The sequence below is a fragment of the Natator depressus genome, chromosome 14 (assembly GCF_965152275.1).
Source record: "Natator depressus isolate rNatDep1 chromosome 14, rNatDep2.hap1, whole genome shotgun sequence".
NCBI classification, from domain to species: Eukaryota; Metazoa; Chordata; order Testudines; family Cheloniidae; genus Natator; species Natator depressus.
In genome coordinates this window covers 42,285,883-42,301,667 of record NC_134247.1, presented here as the reverse complement: position 1 = coordinate 42,301,667, position 15,785 = coordinate 42,285,883, and the positions used below count along the sequence as shown (strand labels likewise).

General features: G+C 47.8%; 1 pseudogene; it reads right to left on the bottom strand.

The window, feature by feature from the left end:
* Nucleotides 1-652: 652 nt before the first annotated feature.
* LOC141998052 (uncharacterized) lies at nt 653-12,308 on the bottom strand (annotated as a pseudogene).
* Nucleotides 12,309-15,785: the final 3,477 nt, after the last annotated feature.

Here is a 15,785-nt window from a genome sequence, read left to right as displayed (position 1 = left end):
CGATCAACTCCTCCCCCTCCCTCCCAGCGCCTCCCGCAATCAGCTGTTCCGCGGCGGGCAGCAGGCCCTGGGGGGAGGGGAGAGGAGCGGGGATGGGGCGCGCTCAGGGGAGGGGGGGCGGAACTGGGTGGACAGAGGCGGGGTGAGGGCTTGGGGAAACTGGGTGGGTGGGGGTGGGGCCTGGGGCAGATCGGGGGAGGGGTTGAGCACCCCTGGGGCCCGGAGGAAGCGGGCACCTGGGAGCAGCCCAGAAGTAAACATGGCATGGTATATAGCCACCCTTACTTCCGCCCTGCTGCTGTGGCTTCTGGTGCCTAGTGCTCAACCTGCAGCTCAAGGCGGGTTCCGCGCTGGCACACGGGGGCTGCATGTTGCTGGAGCCCATGGCCACCTTGCAGCTCTCTGGCCACGCCTGGCTCCCCCGGGGTGCCGTTTCAGACTTTGGTGGGGGGTGCAACTTTAACCAGAAAACTAGATTTTTTGCTGATAATAACTTAGGCATTAGCTGACAGGAGCACTGTATCTAAGTCCTATATAAAGAAAGAAAATAAAATGTATACGGACACCACTTAAAGCCACAAGTTTATATGGAAGTTTAGAACAACCAGGAGACAATACAGCAAGATATTCCCAATCCCAAACCTTGAGGGATCAGTTCTGGAGCTTTAACACAGGGATCAGAAACACGTGTGATACTTTGCAGACTATCTTTAGGAGAGAGAAATAAAAATAAATAAAATCTGCTTAAAATCTGCTTACTTTCTCTGACAAACACACTGTGTTACAGCCATTATCTACTCTATTTTAGTCAATTGTTATATACTCCACTAAACACTTATTTACTTAATTTTAACATACGTGAGTAAGGTTTTTTTTTCTCCTTTATTAAGAACAGGAATTTATTTTTCTAATTATTTTGGCGTTTATGTTTACCAATCACAATCACATACGTGACTCACGAACATTTGACTCCATCATGGCTATTCATATCAGACTTGGAACTGCATTTATTGTCCTACTAATTCGAAGTTATTTTACAGGTATAACTAAAAATACCATTTGAAAATAAGTGACCTGCATCTGCACAGTGTCTACAGTTATGTGTGTAGCTAATTTTTTTTGAACTGGCATTGCTAAGGTGACTACAAGTTAAATTTACATTCTAGGAGGATACTATTATTTGATTGGACCACTTTAAATAATGAAGGACAAAGCACACTATGGTAATAAAAGTAATAACAATAATTACTCCAGCCAGGACAAGTTAGGCATTTTAGAACTCACTCCTCAAAGAATTAAATGTAAGCATAAGAGAGAAATAAAATGATGAAATGCGTAGACCAGTTGAAAAACTAAAATAACAGCACTGTGACCCTTAACGAACTTGGAAAGAATAAAATTACAAAGAATATATGTGCCTTGAAGTACCAACAATAACAACACTAATATGCGTGTGTGTGTGTGCGAGAGAGTGTTGGGGGAGTGAGAGAGAGCGTGTGTGCTGGGGGAGTGTCTGAGAGACTGTGTGTCTGTGAGACAGTGTGTGCGTGTGTATTGGGGAAGTGTGAGTGTGCCGGAGTGAAAGCAGAGCATGCACCCAGAGTCACCAGCAGATACATGCTCCCCGTGACCCCAGCTCAGCAGAGCCTGGGTACGCAGGTGTGGGGAGGGGGACACCGTGAGATCAGAGTCCCGCAGCCCCACCCCCACTCTGTACAGCAGACAGGAGGCAGGCTCCAGATCCCGAGCTTGGCTGGGGTGGCTCCATGGGGGTGGGAGTGGGGGTGGCAGGAGCAGTGGTGGCTGCAGACCCAGTGGAGCAGGGCAGCGGGGGAGATGGGGCACCCCGGCGTCGGAGGAGTTACCAGGCTGGTCCAAATGCCCCCCGCTGCAGCTCCGTCTGTCTGCCCTCTCCTTGCGCAGCTGCACCTACCTGGCTGCCTCTAAGCCCGCTTGCTGCCGGCAGGTCAGCTGGGTGGGACCAGCACGGCACCCCCCTTAAGCACAGTGCCCAGTCCACCCACCCACCCCTAAAGCGGGCCCTGGCTCCCTGCGCTGGTCATGGGTCTGTTTAATCCCCAACTCTGCCAGGTTGCCCACTATTTTCTGGTACACTGGGTCATTTCCGGTGCTCCAACTGACGTCAAATGTCTGGCTCGCCTCACATCGCAGATTGATCAGAATCTGACGGTGGTCCCATGACCAGCGCACTGGGCTAAGGCCTTCTTCTTACTGGTGGCCGTAGCTAACGCAGAAGACGGATCTCTCTGTCTGCAGCTCAGGGGTGAGAACACAATGGCAGGGTCAAATGCCAAGCAGCCCATGGGATTGTGGGATAGCACTAGTGGACTCTCAGAACACGAGTCTGAAGACCTGGGCCCCAGTTAAGTCCACACTGCAAAATGATGCAGTGTGAACCATGAGTTCCAATAGGACTGGGCTCAGAGCCACCCACCCCCACTTTTTGGGTCCTAGGGCATGGGTCCCAAGGGCTTACTGGCCTGAGTCAGGCAAATTTGTGTATAGATGGAAGCGGGGGGCGGGGGGTTGGGAGAGGATGTGCTTTTATGTCCGATTTTGTAAGCAAGTCGTTTTTAAGTGAGGTGAAACTTGGGGTATGCAAGACAAATCAGGCTCCTGAAAGGGGTATAGTTGTCTGGAAAGGTTAAGAACCACTGATTTATAGGGTGTCTCTCCTGCATGGACTAGCTGATGTATACAAAGCTGTGAGCTGTGAATGAAACATTTCACACATTCGGAGTATGTATACAGTCGCTCTGCCATATGGATCCTTTAATGTGAAATATGAACTGAACTCTGACAGAAACTTTTCCCATAGTCCAGGGATTCATAAGGGCTTTCTCCAACATGGGTTCTCCAGTGTGTGGTAAGATGTGACTTGTTACTAAACTTTGCTCACAAGGGGAGGCTTTTATGTTTTTTTCCCTCTCTTGTGGATTCTCTGATGCACAATAAGATCTGAACTCTGAATGAAACTTTTTCCACACTCCAGGCACGTATGGGGTTTTTCGCCTGTGTGGATTCTCTGATGTCTAGTAAGGTTGGAACTCCGAGTGAAGTTTTTCCCACAGTCGAGGCATTTATAGGGTGTTTCTCCTGTATGGCTTCTCTGATGCACAATTAGATCTGAGCTCTGAATGAAACTTTTCCCACAGTCCAGGCATTTATGGGTTTTTTCCCCCCTGTGGGTTCTCTGATGTCTAGTAAGCGTTGAACTTCGAGTGAAGTTTTTCCCACAGTCGGGGCATTTATAGGGTGTTTCTCCCGTATGAACTCTCTGATGCACAATAAGATCTGAGCTCTGAATGAAACTGTTCCCACAGTCCTTGCATACGTAGGGTTTCACTTCTGAGTGGCTTCTGTGATGTGTAGTAAGTTGTGACTTATCACTAACTTTTTCCCCAGAGTTGAGGCTGGTAGGCACTTTTTCTCCTATATGGATTCTCTGGTGTCTCATAAGGTTTGCACTTCGATTGAAGCCTTTCCCGCAGTCAGGGCATTTATAGGGCGTTTCTCCTGTATGGATTCGCTGGTGCACGAGAAGATTGTAACTTTGAAGGAATTTTTTCCCACAGTCAAGGCATTTATAGGGACTCTCACCCATGTGTGTGCTTTGATGTGTAATAAGTTGTGAGTTGTCACTATAGCTTTTCCCACTATCAAGGTATTTATAGGGTTTATCTCCTATGTGGGTTCTCTGATGTCCCATAAGGCATGACTTACCACTAAATTCCTTTCCACACTCAGTGCATTTATAGTGAGTCTCTCCTATATTGGACTCTCTGATATCAAACTAGGTTTGACCTCCGATTGAAATTTTTCCCACAAGCCTATATGGTCTATCTCCTGTGTGGATTCGGTGATGTGAAATAAGATGTGAGCTCTGAAAAAAAGTGTCTCACAGTAAAGTCATTTGTAGGGCTTCTCTCCTGTGTGTGGGTTCTCTGATGCATAATAAGGTTTGCTTCTGCCACTAAACTAACTCCCAGAGTCAATGCATTTATAGGGTCTCTCCTGTGTGAATTCTTTGATGTCCCATAAGGTGCAAGTTGTCATTAAATCTTTTTCCATACTGAACTGAAGCTTTTGCTGCGTGTTGTGCGTGTTTTTTTTTCTCTCTTTTGTGTGGATTCTCTGCTGGGCTGTGGTTTCCTTGAGATCGTTGCACCTCTTCTCACAAATAAGGGATTTAATTACTTCCTTCCACAATTGGTTTCTCTGCTGTCTCTCTGACCTGCAATGACTCTTACGTGATTTTCCCTGATCAACGCTCCAGGAAACATTCCATTTAGATCTTCCTGATAACGTCCCATGCAGCTCCACTTGCTTAGGGGTTCCCTACTAGAGATTCTCCTCTTCATTCTCACTCAGCATCTCTTCACCTGCTAGGATATAGAGAGAATTCAGACTAGAGTCAGTCCCAGTGCTAGAGTCAAAGAAAACAAAGGGGAATAGCAAAGAGGAGAAAGAAAACACAAGAACTGTTGGGGTTTTGAGAAAGAGAAAGTTTAGTTACCCATCTGTAAGTTTTCCTTCTCTGAAGTGAGCCCCTGGTTCTCAGTGACCCATTACAATTGGGTTACTCCACTTCATCTTAGGAACATGGGGATCAAATAAAATAAATTTTTCTAGGATCCCAATGTTGTGCCAGAAGATGGAGGTGTTCTGTGACCATTTTGCCTCTCTAGCTCTCAAGACAACTGCCCAAGTTGAGAAGACAAGCTATAAGTTCTGATGAATAAACTTTACAGAAGGTTAGCCATCTCCAGGCAGGACACTTTTCCTACTTATTCATTTGGTATACAAAAAATGGAAATGAAGGTTTACAGGAAAGCAAGATTCCCAATGGGTGGGAATCCTAAGTTTTCTCCATCTCTCTGTTGGAGGGCTTCATAGGGCAAATAAAGAAGGTTTGAGATTGTGACGTTATGAGTGTAATATAATATCTCATTGAAAGGTGACAGATCTGCTTTTGGTTTCAAGAGGGGGAAACCTTAAGCCATAAGGATTGAGATCCCCAGTTATTGAGTGGAGTCACCCTGAACATGGACATTGGACTGTAACCTCTGGACTATTTCTAAAAGGACTTTTGGCCACTACAAACTCATGTCTGCTATGTATCTGAACCTCAAGAATTGAACACAAGTCTGTATGTATATTGATCTTCTAACCAACAAGCTCTCTCTTTTCTTTTTTAATAAATTTTAGTTTAGTTAATAAGAATTGACTGTAAGCGTGTATTTGGGGTAAGATCTAAGATATTATTTGACCTGGGTCTGGGGCTTGGTCCTTTGGGGTCAGGAGAACCTTTTCTTTTATATGATGAAATAAGATTTTCAGAATTTATCATCATATGTTTGACATGTGTGTCTGGATGGAGGCCTGAGGCTGCGTACTTTAAGGGAACTGCATTATTTGGACTTCTGAGTAACCAGTGAGGTACTAGAGGAGCTGTTTTGTGCTGGCTTGGTAAATCTAGGTATTGGAATATCCACCAGCGTTTGGGGTTTGTTTGCCTCGTTCTGTTTGCAGTTCACCCTAATTGAGTGACCTCAGCTGGCTCCCACGGGCAGCATCGTCACAGAGATATATCCCCTTCAACTGGAATTTAATACAAAATGTATGTGGCGTCTCCCATTGAGCACCAGAGCCCACTTCAGAGAAGGGAAAACAATGGATGGGTAGATAATTTTTACCTTTCTTCTTCTTAGGTACCTGGTGATCTACGATCCATTACAGCAGGAAAGCAGCCAATACTAAAACCAATCTCCACAAACAAGAGGGAAACTTAAAACGTGAATAAAATTGAGCCAACAGGAAAAACAGCTCTTATTTGAGGGTTTCTTTTTCTTTTCTTCCTTCCCCCAAGATATGACGAAAAACCAAGAGAGAGAGCGCAGAACTCTTTGTCCAAATGCATTTCAGACAAACACCACCACATCTCTTTCCAGTGTCAGGAAAGAGAATACATTGAAGATCAGGGATATATAGCAAAATTACCTGAATGAAGCATTTGTGCTGTTCTGCAAAGGAAATGACCTAAGCTAGCACTCTGACCCAATCAAGAACCTGCCTAGAAAGAGATCCTATATCTCCCTGGTTGTGAGACAAAATAGGATTCTTGTCCTGTCAAGAGCACCATGAGGATCCAATTATCTGAATCGCTAGAAAAGCCCAGTTTTGTGGGCAATTTCTAGATTTGAGCAGGAAGTCCATGAGTTCTCCTGAACATTCATGCTCCAGAAGGGAAAACCTCCCAGGTTCCAGGGGAAACGGCTGAAGTGCTGTGTACCTGGGAGTCTGAGCAAAGGGTATCCTTTACCAGGAGCAAGAGAATATGAGACAAAGCACAATACGGTGATAAAAGTACTAATGAGAATTACTCCAGCCGGGACAGGTTAGGCATTTTAGAACTCACTACTCAAAGAATTAATCTGAAGCGAAAGACAGAAATAAAATTATGAAATGCACAAACCAGTCAAAAAACTAAAAGAACAGCACTGTGATCCTTAACGAACTTTGAAAGGATAAAATTACAGAGAATATATGTGCCGTGCACATTCTGACAGGAAGTACCAAGAAGAAACAATAATAATGTGTGTGTGTGAGAGAGTGTGTGCTGGGGGGACTGTGTGAGGGAGAGTATGTGTGGTTGGAGGAGTGTCTGAGAGAGAGAGAGTGTGTGTGTGTGTTTGTGTATGTGTGTGTGTGTGTGAGAGAGGGAGTGTATGTATGAGGGATTGAGAGTGTGTGTGAGAGTGTGTGTGTGTTGGGGAGTGTGTGTGTGGGAGACAGTGTGTGTGTGTGTGTGTGTGTGCAACAGTACGCATGTGTGTTTGTGCATGTAGGAGGGAGTGTGTGTGTGACAGAGGGCGCATGCGTGTGTGTGTGTGTTGGGAGGAATCTGAGTGTGCCGGAGTGAGTGTGTCAGTGCTCTGTCTCTTTAAGCAGACCATTCAAGAGCCTGAACACAGCAGCACCCCCTCCGCACCCAGAGGCGCCAGCGCACACACGCTCCCCCTGGCCCCCCCCCAGCTCAGTGGAGACCGGGTACACGGTGGGGCGAAGGGGACACCCGACACCAGGGCCAAACACCAAGCAGCCCAGGGGATTGTGGGAGAGCACGGGTGGACTCTCCGAGCATGACTCTGAAGACCTGGGCCCCAGCTAAGTCCATGCTGCAAAATGATGCAGTGTGAACCCCAAGTTCCAACAGGACTTGGACTCAAACACCCCTCCACACACCCTTTTCAGGTCCTTGGGCCCAGGTCCCGAGGGCTTACCGGCCTGAGTCAGACAAATTTGTGTCTAGACGGAAGGCGAGCGGGGGGGTTGGGCACGAACATGAGCCCAGACTTACATTGCCATGTAAACGTACCCCCACAGGATCTATCTACACTGCAAAGAAAACCCCGTGGCGGTGAGTCTCTGAGCCCAGGTCTACTGACTCAGGCTACGGGGCAGAAAATAGCAGTGTAGACATTCCCGCTGTAAGAGGGCTGAGTCTCAGACCAGCCTGAGCAGGAACATATACACTGGTATTTTCAGCCCTGTAGCGTGATCCCAAATCAGTGAACCTGGGCTGACACTTGCTGCCGGAGTTTCTCTTTTTCCAGTGTCGATGTACCTTAAGGCTATCATCCAGTGCTCATCAGCCTCTCCATATGGCCCAGCCACCAATAAAGGGGGGACAAAGTGCCCTACTGAGTGGGCGTGGGTTAGACAAGCAGCAGCAGAAAGGGCAGGGATGGTGTCCCTAGCCTCTTGTTTGCCAGAAGCTGGGATTGGGTGACAGAGGATGGATCACTTGATCATTACCTGTTCTGTTCATTCCCTTTGGGGCATCTGCCATTGGCCACTGTCAGAGGACAGGATACTGGGCTAGATGGACCTTTGATCTGACCTAGTATGGCCATTCTTATGTTCAGAAGTCAGCATCTGATTCTCCCTACAAGTGCTTCACACTGCTGTAGACCGTTCCAGGCACTGCCATGGGTTGACTCTGGATTTGTACCAGGCTGAGAGAGAGGGCAATCAGCCTACGTGACACCAAAGTTACTCCTGATTTACACTGGGGCAGATGAGAATCAACCCCATGTGACACGAAGGAGGGTCACTCCGGATTTACACGGGGTTGAGTGAGGGGAATGGGGCCCAAGTGACTCCGGTGGGATCTCGCCCGATTTAAACTGAGCTCAGCAAGAGGCGCACAGTGAGTTTCGACTCTAGGGGAAGTCCGAGAGCGTATGACGAGGCACGTCTAAGATGCTTTGGGTGACCTCCCTGCATTCCCTCAGCCCACCCGGCCTGGATGGTGTGTGTAACTTTAACAACACATTGTGTGGGTTTTTAATGCTTGCGTGACACCCCACGTACTGGGCACCTCACGCTTGATTTTGTCAATACCTAGCTTTGACACAGCACTGTATATCAGCCCATGTCAGAGCATTTTGCAAAACTGGTCACTGTTTCTCTCCACGACTGCTCTACCGGCTTTTAAAAAAACATGCAGCAGAGTGACTGTCTGCCTCTGCAAGAGACAGGTGAACAGAAATGCCGGCCAGAAAAAGATTTCCCCTGTACACAAGGATTTTTCCGTCACAGACTCCTGGAAGGGTCTGAAAAGCTCTGGAATCTGCAGCGCTCAGGGTTGGGGAATTAACACCTGAAAGAGGCTTCCTAGTCAGCCTCCGAGTCCACCAAAGGCCGTTTGTTAGTCATTATACTAGACAAAAGATTCTGGACGGTTAAGAAACTGAAGTCTACTTTAATTATTCCAAAGACAGAAATGAAAAGCTCCCGCCCCAGGGCCCTGCTCAGCAAGGTGTGTTTCAGCCCAGCACATTGCTGCTTATGGCTCCAGCAACAGAGTTCCCTTCTACCGCTGGCAGAAAAGGGAAGAGAATTCGAGAAAGACGCTGTGCCCTGAGCCAGGCAGTTGGATGCTAGGTAGTCAAATGCCTCTGATTTCGGAATTAGGATATGGATGGTTTGGGGTTTTTTTTACTATGGCCCGCCCTAATCAAGGCACGGGGAGACTGTCCTTCCAGCGTGCAGGAGGAGCCTACACCGTCCCAGGTGGTGTTAGCGCCATACTGCCTGCTAAGAAGATCTAAGAGGTCTCTTCCCTGTGTTCATTTGTTCACACTTGATATAGTCAGAGCCCTGTTGAAGCTTCCCTGTCACTCAAATTCTCTCTCAGTGTGGTCTTTAATAGAGTGTGAGCTGTGATTGAAACTTTTCCTGCCATCAAGGCATTTACTGCCGTGGTTCGCTGGGGGACCGCAGAGGTCTTCAAGGGGGTATGTGAACTCATCCAGAGAGTTGCCTAGTTTCACAACAGGTACATGAGAAGCACTAGTGAAGTCAGGACACACTGAAGTTTCATACAGACAATGACTTGTTGACACTGCTCTATATGCTATACCCATAGCTGATGTGTTGGGGGGGGGTCATGCTGGGTCACATGCCCCCCCCCCCAGATTTATGCCAGGGTGGGCGGTAGGCTGAGAGGGACGTGCCTGGGTGGCGCCCAGAGCAGGGAAGCGAGACCAGGCTGGCAGCACTGGGGGTGTGGGGAAGCCGGCTGAATCCGTCCCTTCCATGCCGGCAGCCACCATTACCTGCTCTGGTAGCCTGCCTGGGGTGTGCAGAAGGGCGCTCGAGGGGTCAATGTGGCCCAGGCGAGCTGGGGGTGGGATGGGGAGGCAGCGGGGGCCAGGGGTGATGGGTGGGGGGGGGAGGGGGAGGCAATAGGAACCTGGGGGACCAGGGGAGGCAGCGGGGGGCCAGGGAAATGGGGGGATGGGTGGTGGGACGGAGGAGGAAGCAGGGATCGGTGGGATGGGTGGAGGGCTGGGGGAGGCAGTGAGAGCCAGGATGGGTAGAGGAGGCATCAAAGGCCAGGGGGGATGGGTGGGAGGACAGGGGAGGCAGCAGGGGCCAGGGCGATGGGTGGTGGGCCGGAAGAGGGGGATGGGGGCGGGGGAGGCAGCGAGGGCTGGGGGGGATGGGTAGGGGAGGCATGAGGGGCCAGGAGTGGTGGGCGGGAGGACAGGGGAGACAGCAGGGGCTGGGGGGATGGGTGATGGGCTGGAGGAGGAAGCAGGGACTGGGGGGGATGGGTAGCGGTCTGGGGGAGGCAGCGGGAGCCGGGGTGATGGGAAGGTTGGAGGGAGGTAGCAGAAGCCAGAGAGTACGGGAGGGCTGGGGGAAGCATCAGGGGCCAGGGGTGATGGTGGAGGGGCTGGGGGAGGCAGCGGGGGCCAGAACACCAAAATACCAGTTCCCCTGGAGTGCCATTTTCCATAATGCTGGCCCTAGAAGGCCGCCCTTAAGGGTGGGAGACATGGGTGACCGCCCAGGGTGCTGTGGTCGGAGGGGCCCTGTGGTCAAGAGGGGGTTGACTGTGGCGGTGGTGGCAAGGGGGGGGGCTGCCATTGTGCCCCCACCCTCAGTAGTTACTAGTCGCCTGTGCATCTGTATCAGTGTTTCTCAATCTACAGTTGATGTTTTATAATTATAGGGTAAAAATGAGAAAGGAAGCCATCTTTCAGTACTAGCGGCTGTGACCCTTCTGTATTTTGATGTCTGATTTTGTAAGTGAGTCATTTTTAAGTGAGGTGAAACTTGGGGGTAGGCAAGACAAATCAGCCTCCGGAAAAGGGTACAGTCGTCTCGAAAGGTCGAGAGCCACTGATTTATAGGGTCTCTCTCCTGCATGGACTAGCTGATGTATACAAAGCTGTGAGCTGTGAATGAAACATTTCACACATTTGGAGTATGTATACAGTTGCTCTGCCATGTGGTTAATGTGAAATGTGAACTGAACTCTGACGGAAATTTTTCCCACAGTCCAGGGATTCATAAGGGCTTTCTCCAACATGGGTTCTCCAGTGTGTGGTAAGATGTGACTTGTTACTAAACTTTTGCTCACAAGTGGAGGCTTTTATGGTGTTTTTCCTCTCAGGTGGATTTTCTGATGCACAAGAAGATCTGAGCTCTGAATGAAACTATTCCCACAGTCCAGGCACGTATGGGGTCTTTCCCCCGTGTGGATTCTCCGATGTCTAGCAAGGTTGGAACTCCGACTGAAGTATCTTCCACAGTCAGAGCATTTAAAGGGTGTTTCTCCTGTATGGCTTCTCTGATGAACAATAACATCTGAGCTCTGAATGAAACTTTTCCCACAGTCCAGGCATTTATGGGTTTTTTCCCCTGTGTGGGTTCTCTGATGTCTAGTAAGGTTGGAACTTCGAGTGAAGTTTTTCCCACAGTCGGGGCATTTATAGGGTGTTTCTCCCGTATGAACTCTCTGATGCACAATAAGATCTGAGCTCTGAATGAAACTGTTCCCACAGTCCTTGCATACGTAGGGTTTCGCTTCTGAGTGGCTTCTGTGATGTGTAGTAAGTTGTGACTTATCACTAAACTTTTCCCCAGAGTCGAGGCATTTATGTGGTTTTTCTCGTATGTGGACTATCTGGTGTCTCTCCAGGTTTGAACTTCGATTGAAGCTTTTCCCGCAGTCGGGGCATTTATAGGGCATTTCTCCCGTATGGGTTCGCTGATGCGCAATAAGATGTGCACTCTGAAGGAACCGTTTCCCACAGTCAAAGCATTTATAGGGTCTCTCACCCATGTGGGCACTTTGATGTGTAATAAGTTGGGAGTTGTCAATAAAATTTTTCCCACAATCAAGGTATTTATAGGGCTTCTCTCCTGTTTGGACTCTCTGATATCAAACTAGGTTTGACCTCCGATTGAAATTTTTCCCACAGACCTGGCATTTATATGGTTTCTCTCCTGTGTGGATTCTGTGATGTGAAATAAGATGTGAGTGCTGAAAAAATGTTCCTCACCGTAAATTCATTTGTAGGGTTTCTCTCCTGTGTGGGGGTTCTCTGATGCGTAATAAAGCGTGCTTCTGTCTCTAAACTAACTCCCAGTCAATGCAGTTATAGGGTCTCTCCTGTGTGAATTCTTTGATGTCCAATAAGGTGCGACTTGTCATTAAATCTTTTTCCACACTCAACGCATTTATAGAGTTTCTCTCTTGTGTAGGTTTTCTGGTGTCTAATAAAGTGCAATCGCAAACTGACGTTTTTGCCGTGCGTTGTGCGTGTGTTTTTTCTCTCTTGTGTGTGGATTCTCTGCTGGGCTGTGGTTTCCTTGAGATCTTTGCACCTTTTCTCACAAATAAGGGATTTAATTACTTTCTTCCACAATTGGTTTCTCTGCTGTCTCTCTGACCTGCAATGACTCTCACAAGATTTTCCGTGGTCAACGCTTCAGGAAATGTTCCATTTAGATCTTCCCGATAACGTCCCATGCAGCTCCACTTGCTTAGGGGTTCCCTACTGGAGATTCTCCTCTTCATTCTCACTCAGCATCTCTTCACCTGCTAGGATACAGAGAGAATTCAGACTAGAGTCAGTCCCAGTGCTAGGGTCAAAGGGAAAGAACGGGGAACAGCAAAGAGAAGAAAGAAAACACAAGAACTGTTGGAGTTTTGACAAAGATAAAAGTTACTTACCTGTCTGCAAGTTTTCCTTCTCTGAAGTGAGCCCCTGGTGCTCAGTGATCCATTACAACTGGGCTACTCCTCTTCATTTTAGGAGCATGGAGACAAAATAAAATAAACTTGTCTAGCGTCACAATGTCGTGCCAGAAGATGGAGGTGTTCTGTGAACATTTTGTCTTTCTAACTCTCAAGACAAATGCCCAAGTTGAGAAGACGAGCTATAAGTTCTACTCCTGTGGGAATTCTGCGCATCTGCGGATGTGCAGAATTCATATCTCCTGTAGATTCCCCCCTCTCCCCCACCCGAAAATACTTTTCTGCCCAAGAACTGCTGCAGTTTAGCCTTTCGCCCACCAGAGGCCGCTGTGGTGCCAGAACGGCAACCAGCATGAACGCAGCCGGCTGTTCTGGCACTACAGCGATCTCTGGTGGGCAAAAAGCGGAACTGCAGAACATCGGGGGCAGAATGTATTTTCTGTGGGGGGAAAAAAGTTCTGTATTAATACAATAACTCCTCACTTAATGTCGTCCCGGTTAACATTGTTTTGTCCCTGACCTATTAGAGAACATACTCATTTAAAGTTGCGCGACGTTTCCTTATAAAGTTTTTTGACCGTGGGGGCTTGGAACCAGGGTGGGCTGGCAGCCCTTCTATCAGCTCCCCTCTACCCCAACAGTGCCTCCCGCCCCACAGATCAGCAACTCCCTCCTCCCTCCCTGCGCTTCCTGCCCACAGCAATCAGCTGTTTTACAGCATTCAGGTGGCTCTGGGGGGAAAAGGAGGGAGGCGCGATGATGCGCTCGGGGGAGGGGGTGGAGTGGGGGCTGGTCGGAGGCAGAGCTGGAGGTTGACCACCCCCGCCCCTGCCCCCGGTACTTTGGAAAGTTGGCACCTGTGCAGCCGTGCATGCGGCATCTGGAGAAGGGAGTGGTGCACTCCAGAGGGATAGCGTGGGTTCATCATCACATTCAGTTTCCCCCAGGAGTGGTTCCAGCCGCTGCCCTGCGTCTATTGTGTCTCCTCCCTCAGTGCTGCCTGGTAGCGTGAGGCTACAGTAAGAACAACGTATTAACCCTTCAGGGCGCAGCCGAGTGCTAGTTCATCATTTAGCAACAAGGAATTCCCTGGGAAATATCCCACCTGATATCAACATGGTTGCTTTAGGAAAAGCTCAGGGAACACATGAGCAGGTCCCCAGACAATCCTCTGATGAGAACTTGTTTAAAACTTATACTGTATATGTATATAATGTCTTTTGTCTGGCGAAAAAAAAAATCCCTGGAACCTAACCCCCACCCCTTCCATTTACATTCGTTCTTATGGGGAAATTGGATTCGCTTAACATCATTTTGCTTAAAGTCACATTTTCGAAGAACATAACTACAACATTAAGCGAGAAGTTACTGTATGCTTAGTAAGGAATCTACTCGTCAGAAACAATTACCAGAATCTTTTTTTTTTTCTTTTTGTCTTTATTGTTACAGACATACTTGCCGAGAGACATTTTGAAATAAATTACCAAAATAATTGAAACTGGCATAATTATATTGTGTTGTTTTGACAAATAAAATATGCAGAATTTTGCAGAATTATAAAATAATGTGTGCAGAATTTTAAATTTTTTGGCACAGAATTCCCCCAGGAGTAACATTTTGATGAATAAATTTTACAGAAGATTAGCCATCTCCAGGCAGGATACTTCATCTATGTATTTATTTGGTACACAAAAATGGAAATGAAGGTTTTCAGCAAAGCAAGGTGCCAAAAGGTGGGAATCCTAAGTTTTCGCCATCTCTCTGTCGGAGGGTTCCATGGGGGAAATAAAGAAGGATTGAGACATTTCCCCTTCAACTAGAATTTAATGTAAAATTTGTGTCGGGTCTCATGGAGCACCAGAGCCCACTTCAGAGAAGGGGAAACAATGGATGGGTGGATAATTTTTACCTTTCTCCTTCTTAGCTACCTGGTAATCTATGATCCATTACAGCAGGAAAGCAGCCAATACTAAAACCAATCTCCACAAACAAGAGGGAAACTTAAAAGATCAAGTAAATTGAACCAACAGGAAAAACATAATAGAGGGCTTGTTTTTTTCTCTTATTCCCCCAAGATACAACGAAAAACTAAGAGAGAAAGAGTGCAGAACTCTTTGTCCAAATGCCATTTCAGACAAACACCACCACATCTCTTCCCAGTGACAGGTAAGAGAATATACTGAAGACCAGATAGTCACATGGCAAAATTACCTGAATGAAGCATTGTGCTGTTTTGGAAAGGAAATGACCTAAGCTAGCACTCAGACCCAACCAAGAACCTGTCTAGAAAGAGATCCTATATCTCCCTGGTTGTGAGACAAAATAGGATTCTTGTCCTGTCAAGAGCACCATGAAGATCCTGTTATCTGAATCCCTAGAAAAGCCCAGGTTTGTGGGAAGCTTCTAGATTTGAGCAGGAAGTCCATGAGTTCTCCTGAACATTCATGCTCCAGAAGGGAAAACCTTCCAGGTTCCAGGGCAAACGCCTGAGGTGCTGTGTACCTGGGAGCTTGAGGGACACTTGGAACAGACATTTCCTCCAGCCCAGGAAGATCAAGGATGTTGAACTGCCATATCTAGGAATCTGAGAGACCAGCATTGAAAGTGGTCTGAGAAAGGGTGGGTGTGGGTGTGGTCCATCATTTTCAACCAAAATGAAAATGATGCCACATCTGCCTGTCCCCTCCGCCCCCTCCAACCCCTGTATGCATTCCGCCCCATCTCCCACATCAGTTCAGCCCCCGCCCATCAATTTTGCCTCCCCACCTCTTTTCCTACAGCTCCAGAGGTTCTTTGCCCTGTGAGGCACTGTATCTCAAAATAGCAACCTGTATCCCCCATAAGCACCACTGTCATGTAATTGTGATATTTCATACAGAGCATGCTATGTAAGATATGAAAGGTCATGATCTTCTGAAACCCTCTGTTCTGTCCAAATATGTGTACCATTAGTGTTTATAAAGTTACGAGATTGTGATATGGCTGTGTGAGTGAGAGGTAACACAGACAGGACAATACATTGCTGTTGCCCCCTTGAAAGCTATGGGGATGAATCCACATCTCCATTATGTTTCTGTCTCCCCGAGCTCAGATTTGGAGTCTCAACTCTGTCTCCCACTGGAGCTGAGGAAGACGGAGCCCACTCCCGCAAAATTGAAGCAAGCAGGGAAGAACCTGAGCAGATGCCCAACAGGGCACATCAGAG